We start from the raw sequence: 9426 nt of genomic DNA, 5'->3' as shown, positions 1-9426 counted from the left end.
ACAAGCCCATGGAGAAGGAGGTTTCTGTCGGTGAGGACCGTTTAAGTTCCTGGAGGTTAAGGCGATTTCTGCCCCTTTTGGTTCAATGAATTAAATAGAAAACAGATAGAAATTAGTACTAGTAGGCTACCAACCAGACTACATTAGTTCAATACGGAGCCCTGGAGAAGGCATCCTTGCAAGAATTATTTTTGTATATCATGAGAATGTGCGCTAATTTGACTAAATTTTGCACTTGTTTTACACAATTATGATCTCATTTTTAGTAAATAGTGCACTCATTTTAGTGCATTCATTTGACACAATTTAGTAAACTGGCCCACATTTTTGTAAAATGATGACCCCCCCCCCTTCCTTATTTTCATATCTGAAAGTTGGCAACCCTGTCAGGTAGCCTATGTTTGTAGCCTCCTATGTTTGTAGCATCCCCTTCTACATTCTGGTCTTAATTTTTTAATTTCCTCATTAGCAGTATACACCCAATGATTGAATGGGTTGAATATGAGGTTGCGCAGCAAGAAGCATGTTGTGTTCAGGTGGGTGGTTGGGGTTCTTGTGTGTGTGTGTGTGTGTGTGTGGGGTGTGTGTGACTTCAGTCTTCCTGCTGTTAGTGTGGTTACTTGAACTTGAGTATTCAGGTATGTTTGAATTCCCTTCCTTGTAGCATCCCCTTCTACATTCCACAGCCCTCGTCTTAATTCTATTTCCTCATTAGCAGTATACTTGAGCAAAGGGGGCATACATACAAGCAACACACGGTACATGGACAAGGCTACATAGACAGCTATTGACAACTGTTAAAATACATTAAAAACAAAACACACATTAGAAAAATAAACACACAGGTACAAAGAAGTTAAAACTAGAGGTGAGTAATGGGAAGGGAAGTGCTAGGAAAGTGCTATACAGCATGAAAGATGTTGAGAGGATAAGTATAGTGCGTAATAATGTCAATTAACAACATGTTGAGAGGATAAGTATAGTGCGTAATAATGTCAATTAACAACATGTTGATAGCATAAGTGTAGTGCGTAATAATGTCAATTAACAACATGTTGATAGCATAAGTGTAGTGCGTAATAATGTCAATTAACAACATGTTGATAGCATAAGTATAGTGCGTAATAATGTCAATTAACAACATGTTGATAGCATAAGTGTAGTGCGTAATAATGTCAATTAACAACATGTTGATAGCATAAGTGTAGTGCTTAATAATGTCAATTAACAACATGTTGATAGCATAAGTATAGTGCGTAATAATGTCAATTAACAACATGTTGATAGCATAAGTATAGTGCTTAATAATGTCAATTAACAACATGTTGATAGCATAAGTAGTGCGTAATAATGTCAATAACAAATGCCCTGTCAATGCCCAAACCATGCACATACATGAGTAACCTTATTTTACCAAAATTGACTAAATGTATGATCAATTTATAATTCCTTGGTTAACAGACAGGAAATTACAGTGAGGTCCATTTTGGTAACATAAAGTAACTCATTTATGTTAATTGTTCATGTAATTATAGACTAATTTCATTGACATGGTATAAAATCTAATAAATTTTTCAGCTACATGAAACTCTGACATGCATAAGCCTTGTCTTCATATTTTCTCCATTACATTACTACATTTCATTGTCATAGATGGGGACATTATTAGTCAATATACTTTCATGCTGTTGTACTCTTAGCACCAAACAATATGGGGAAGTGTGAGCATAGTGGTCAAGTAGCTGAGCAAGTCGGGGCATTTGTTTGGTTGTTGTTGCTAAGATTCATACTCAAGGCCTTACTTAGTTGAGAGTAGCCTATCAAAAAACAATTAATAATCCTTTCAGCAAAGTTGTGACACTAATTGAGTTTTTTTAAAAGGCAGGCATACACTGCATTTTGACATTTTTTTTTACCTCGTTTAAAATCTGACACTATAAAATTTGCATTGAACAAGATGCCAGTGCAGCTTTCCTGTTTGTCTCTGCATCTGGGCCCACCCCTGACATTTTGAAAATATAAGATTGTTCTCCTATAGGTAAAATCTTCTCTTAACGAACAAGACCACTGGAATCTGGAAAAAACACTTTCATGGCACTTAGTCTTTCCTTGTTCAGATCAGAACATTTGGAATTTGGAACACTGCATTGTTTTTACCCTTCTCACCCTACACCTGTCCCTCAGGTATGTCCACCAGACCTCACACCTAGTTCCTTTTCCCTCGTACCTCATCATGAGGGTGTCAGGAACAAAGACGTTGTTGCTGACTTGTGTGCAATAATGAAATCTACTTCAAATCCAGAATCTTTATTAATGGTATTGTCTCTTATTTGAATGGTAGTCAAGTCCAACTTGCCATTGAGAATCGGCATCTTTCATTTCATGTTCTTGAAGAAGTTCTCATGAATTTAAATTAGTGCTGAATGCTAAAAATGAATCGTATGCTATGTATTGCTAGGAACATTGAGGTTAATGGTGTGCAAGTAACCACTGTAAATGGTTCCAACATTGAAAAAGTCTCTGAATATAACATCTTGGCATCTGGCTAGATGAGAAATGTAATCACCATATAGCTAACCTTGTTAAAAAACTGCATCAAAAAATGGTTTCTGCTACAGATCTTCAGGTTCCTCATATTCATTCTGAGCTATCTGTGGTATGTATGGAACAACTTAGTTATGGGATAAGTATGGTTATGGTTATTGATACGGTCATGTGATTTAGCAGATACTTGTCCAAGTACCCACAAAAGGCCCAATAACCCAATGATCGAAGAAATCCTGCAAAATCAATTTATATTCCTTAGACAGGATGTTATAGTAATGAGGGCCATTTTGGTAAAATAAGGTTACTCATGTATGTGCATGGTTTGGGCATTGACAGGGCATTTGTTATTGGCATTATTATGCACTATACTTATGCTATCAACATGTTGTTAATTGACATTATTATGCACTATACTTATGCTATCAACATGTTGTTAATTGACATTATTACGCTATCAACATGTTGTTAATTGACATTATTACGCACTATACTTATCCTCTCAACATGTTGTTAATTGACATTATTACGCACTATACTTATCCTCTCAACATCTTTCATGCTGTATAGCACTTTCCTAGCACTTCCCTTCCCATTACTCACCTCTAGTTTTAACTTCTTTGTACCTGTGTGTTTATTTTTCTAATGTTGTTTTGTTTTTAATGTATTTTAACAGTTGTCAATAGCTGTCTATGTAACCTTGTCCATGTACCGTGTGTGTTGCTTGTATGTATGCCCCCTTTGCTCAAGTATACTGCTAATGAGGAAATAGAATTAAGACAAGGACTGTGGAATGTAGAAGGGGATGCTACAAGGAAGGGAATTCAAACATACCTGTCAGTCACACCAACAGCAAGAAGACTGAAGTCACACACACACACATGCACACAAAACAAGTAACCACCCACCCGAATACAACATACTTCTTGCATAAGTACAGTGCGTAATAATGTCAATAAGAAATGGCCTGTCAATGCCCAAACCATGCGCATACATGAGTAACCTTATTTTTTAAAATTGCCCTCATTACTACAACATCCTGTCTAAGGAATATAAATTGATTTTGCAGGATCTTCAATCATTGGGTTATTGGGCCCTTTGTGGGTACTTGGACAAGTATCTGCTAAATCACATGACCGTATCAATAACCATAACCATACTTATCCCATAACTAAGTCATTCCGTATACTACAGATAGCTCAGAATGAATATGAGGAACCTGAAGATAGTTTTGTTTCTGTAGCAGAAACCATTTTTTGATGCAGTTTCTTAACAAGGTTAGCTATATGGTGATTACATTTCTCATCTAGCCAGATACCAAGATGTTATATTCAGAGACTTTTTCAATGTTGGATCTGAACAAGGAAAGACTAAGCCCCATGAAAGTGTTTTTTCCAGATTCCAGTGGTCTTGTTCGTTAAGAGAAGATTTTACCTATAGAAGAACAATCTTATATTTTCAAAATGTCAGGGGTGGGCCCAGATGCAGAGACAAACAGCAAAGCTGCACTGGCATCTTGTTCAATGCAAATTTTCTAGTGTCAGATTTCAAACCATTTTTAAAAAAATGGTCAAAATGCAGTGTAGATGTCTGCCTTTTAAAAAAAACAATTAGTGTCACAACTTTGCTGAAAGGATTATAAGCAGCGGTCATATAGGTTTAGTCAGAGTTTTTCCTTCCGTTATTTTTTTTAAGATGTTGATAACATAAGTATAGTCACTAATAATGTCCATCATCTATTACACATGAAATGTAATGTAAGGGAGATAATATGAAGACTTGTGTTTGTGTGCATGCCTGTGTGTGTGTGTGTGCTTGTGCACATGTGTGTGTGACTTCAGTCTTCCTGCTGTTGGTGTGGTTACTTGAACTTGAGTATTCAGGTATGTTTGAATTCCCTTCCTTGTAGCATCCCCTTCTACATTCCACAGCCCTCGTCTTAATTATATTTCCTCATTAGCAGTATACTTGAGCAAAGGGGGCATAAATACAAGCAACACACGGTACATGGACAAGGTTACATAGACAGCTATTGACAACTGTTAAAATCCATTAGAAAAACAAAACACAAAAAATAAACACACATTAGAAAAAGAAACACACAGGTAGAGGTTTGTAGCTCTCCTGCTTAATGTTAAAAACACAACAGCATGAACAATGTTGATAGTGACTAATAATGTCCCCATCTATGACACGTGAAATAGTACGCTCGATGGTGTTTTAAGCCCCCACCTTTGACTTCAAGGCAGCGCTGCGACCGTCGACTTCAAGGCACCTAACCCTAACCCTAGTGCCGTCCATGCAGCGCTGCCTGGAAGACAATGTTGAGGGCTTAAAACACCAAACACCAAATAGTACTGTAATGGAATCTGTGGGATGAAATGTAATCTGAAGTTTACACATGTAAGAGTTTAATGTAGCTGAAGAATCTATTAGATTATGTACCATGACATGCTACAGAACCCTGGAGGGGTCATTGCAATATATTATGCACTATATACACTAAATTGTGAGCACAAGTGACTAAATCATGGGCATGTTTTACTGAATTGTGCTCTTATTATGACCGCCGCTAGCGAAGCGGTCATATAGGGATTGTGAAAGTTTTTTTTTTTTTTTTTTTTTTTCGTCATCTACTTCCTGAATTTTTGGTCAACGATACCCGGGACACCGAACCACCGGGACACATGAAATTTGGTGGGTATGTAGCCCCACTAGACTTTTACGGACAAATTTGTAGAAAATGCGGTTATACCAAGCAAATTGATAGCAGCACTGTAATTGTATCTTTCGACTGTCATTTGTTGCATGTGCTACAAAAATCATTCTGTGCAATGGAAGATTTACCAACGTTACACCGGTCTGATACAGTTTTGCCTATAGGCCTACATGCGTGAGACTGAGACGCCTGTTTATTTTGTTTTAAGTGCGTGCAGGGTGTGAGAGGGGAATCGATGTGCTTTGATTCCAGCTTGGTAGTTGTAGTTTGTGAAATTAAAAAGCACGTGTGTGTGAAGTATCCAAACAATGACACCTTCATTTCATTATGGCTGCTTTAGCAACACACCTTAAGCTACTGTGTAGGCTAGTGGGTCCCATTTAGAAGTGGCTACTTCATTCGCGCTTTCCTTGACTCATGGAGCTGCGTGAATTTTATTACAACTTTTCGCCACGATATGGCAGTTTAAGTCCGCTTGATACTGTAAGGCGTAAGCCATTGGTTTCCAAAGGAGATTTTATTTGTGTCGCCAGCATAGCCTATTGACAATTTATGTTGTAAATAGGCCCACTTTATAAGCCTACCTGTAGCTTAGGGAAGCTAACAGCTTTCTATTAGGATCTAGTGTGTTAGTTACAGTTTTGTCATAACTCCCTGATGCATTTTTGCATTTAGAATAGCCAGAGCGTGAACAATATCGGGTGCCTATGGACTAGGCTTGGTGAACCCAGCCTGATCTGCCCGCTATTTATTTTTTGATTTCTTAAAAGATTGAGGTTGGTCTGGTGAAAGCCAGACTAGCCATGGACCTCAGTTACACAATGCAAGGGAACATGAATCAGCCTATATTTGCACGAACAATAACGGACAACGGCTCTTCAACTTTGGCCCGTTAAAATGTGTATGAACAGTCTAGCGACGCATTTCATCAAGACCCATTTGGACATGTCAGTTATTTGCACCACTAGATGTAAAACAGCATTTCGTTTCAGACTACTACTTAATTTGTGCATTAACAATAACGTTTCAGACTACTGTTACTTAATTTGTGCATTAACAATAAAGTATTACATGAACTAAAGATGACTAAAATCCATCCAGAAGAAGAAACATTCACAAAAAATCCATCCATCCAAAAATGACCTTTGTTTTTGATAGCTGTTGAAAACGGCACGGAACTGACAGAGATGTTTTTGTTTATAAATAAATAAATAAATAACATTATGCTGATACCTTTTGCTTTTCCCAAATACAATGTAGCCTACAGGTGTAAGTGACCTTTCATCAATCCAGTTGCAATGGATGAACTGTGATGAACTGCCCTACTTGTGATTGTTTAGAGATGTTAAAGGTTTTATAACAATGCTACATCTTCTTTGGCTATTCTACAATCTATTCACCTTTTCAGCACCAGTAGGCTACTCTCTGTGCAGCCGCACACACACACTCAGGCATGCCAAACAAGCATACACAAAAGTTTCAAGAGTGGGGGATGGAGTAAAATATGGAGACAAATTGAAGTGTGATTTATTTTCGCGGAACGGATGTACAGGACTGAGCGGCGGTCATATTTTGTACCGCTATGCGGTACATCTAGTTTTAAAATGAGCGCACAATTTATAAAAATGTCTGTATGATTTAGTAAACTGGGTTCCAAGGGCGTAGGTTTGGTCTCAGCTTTGGTGGGGACACATCCCCAACTCCTGTTGTCACAATACCAACATTAGTGTTTCAATACCAATACTAAGTGAATCTCAATTTCGATACTTTTGCGATTTTTGTAAAACTTGATTTGGTTTGTGTGATTTGTGAGATCATTCACATCAGTGGCAATCATAGAATTTGATTGACCCTCCACACACACACACACACACACACTCACAAACACAGACATACATAGAAAGTGATGGTTGTCATCAGTGTTGGGCAAGTTACTTCAAAATCGTATTATGTATTACTCATTACTGTCATTTCAAAATAATTTGTTACATTATAATATGTATCTGAATTGTAAGGCATTGCACTACTATTGTATTACTTTTGAGTTACTTTCACCAAAATATCTAGAAATATGAATTTGGAATTCTAAATGCAGTTTATTATGCTCAATGCAGCTCATTGCACTTCTAATGGAGGGTGATGTGGTATAACATAATGACTGAGCTAGGCTTAAGGCTAACAACAGTAGAATGCAATAGGCACAGTGATGGCTCATGATGCAATACAAGGAACAATCATAGCCAGAATTTTGTTAAAAGCAGACCAAAGGTCAAAGTCTGGTCAATTGTGATAGAAATGCTGTAACTTTAGGCTTAGGCCTACTCATTAAAATTAACAGAGAGCCCACTACCTGTATATTGCAACCCAAACCCAAAATGTCAAGATTTCTGAAACATGTAATATGTATTTCAAATACAAAATAGTATTTTGTAATTTTTATTTTATTGGGTTGAAGGAAATGGCTCTGTATTTTGTATCAAAATACTTTATTGGTGTGTATTTTTGTATTTTAAAAAAACTGCAAAATACTATGTGAAAAACACTAAAAAAAGTTACTACTTGATGAATAATTGGTAATTAGGCAACAATGGTTAATGTTTATCGCAATCAGCTAATGTGAGAACAGCTGTGTTCAACGACATTCACAGCTTTTCAGTGACGGCCTTTGCTTAAGCATCAGCTCTGGTCTGAAGTATAAGTATAAGTATAAGTATAAATACTCTTTTGATCCCGTGAGGGAAATTTGGTCTCTGCATTTATCCCAATCTGTGAATTAGTGAAACACACTCAGCACACACTCAGCATAGGTACCCACTAATCACGGCGCAGTAAGCTGCCTGCAACAACAGCGGCGCTCAGGGAGCAGTGAGGGGTTAGGTGCCTTGCTCAAGGGCACTTCAGCCGTGCCTACTGATCGGGGTTTGAACCGGCAACCCTCCGGTCACAAGTCCGAAGCGCTAACCAGTAGGCCACGGCTGCCCTGAAGCACTGGTGTGAAGTCGTACGCAAGTAAAGATGAGCAAGGTTACCTGTGCAAGTTCACATAAGGACACCGACAAAGGCAACAATGTCCTTTTGTATCCAAGCCAATTAACAGAAAAAATGTCAGATATCTCAATGAACCACAATGACATCAATAGATGGTAAGGTGTTGAGTGTGTTTGAATTCCCTTCCTTGTAGCATCCTTTTCTGCATTGCACAGTGGGGAGAAGTTCACCTTGTTTAATTAAATAACAATTATATTTCCTTATTAGCTGCATACTTGAGGTTGGAGATATTAAGGCAAGTGAAGTTTCTCACATACTGGAAGTTCAAGATATACAGCCTTATGATTTTCTTATTCAGTTCTACACTGGACTTGAATTACGAAATTCGGCACAGATACACAATTATGATTTTGGCCTATTGATTATAATGTGGTTAATTGTAAGTATAAGTATATTTTAATCTCTGCATGTATCCCAATCCGTGAATTAGTGAAACACTCAGCACACAGTGAGGTGAAGCACACACTAATCCTCAAACTAATCCGCAGTGAGCTGCCTGCAACAACAGCAGCGCTTGGGTAGCAATGAGGGGTCGGGGTTCGAATCGGCAACCCTCCGGTTACAAGTCCGAAGCGCTAACCAGTATAGCCTAGGCCACGGCTGCCGAATTGAAAGCTCTGTCGGTGAAATTCAATATCAAAATGTTTTACTTTGGCCTTTTATGGGGTATGTATTGGCAGACAGCCCTGGTAACTTACCGTTGTCGTTGACACACCTGCTCGCTTGACTGCCACTGCAAAGTAGCCTACCTGTGCATTGGCATTCTCCATGCGTGTAGCCTGCGTGTCAGATAACCCTGACGTTTCTTGTATTGTCGTGCTGGCTGTCGGAATGATCAGCAGTACAAATAAGTTCGCTAAAATATTGGTGGGGACAATTTTGTCATCTTAAAATTTTGATTAGGACTAGTCCTTAGCGTCCCACCCTAAATCTACGCCCATGCTGGGTTCACAATTTACTAAACTGAGCGCACAATCTAATAAATTGAAACCCCAATTTAGTAAAACAAGAGCACTATGTAGTAAAACAAGCACATCATTTTCTAAATTGTGCATACAACTGAGCACACAAACGTTCTTATCAAAATGGCAGACAGCATTTTCCGACAAGTACTC

This window comes from Alosa sapidissima, chromosome 1 (assembly GCF_018492685.1).
Source record: "Alosa sapidissima isolate fAloSap1 chromosome 1, fAloSap1.pri, whole genome shotgun sequence".
Lineage (NCBI taxonomy): Eukaryota > Metazoa > Chordata > Actinopteri > Clupeiformes > Clupeidae > Alosa > Alosa sapidissima.
The sequence above is the reverse complement of the archived record's forward strand: the minus strand, read 5'-3'. Positions refer to the sequence as shown.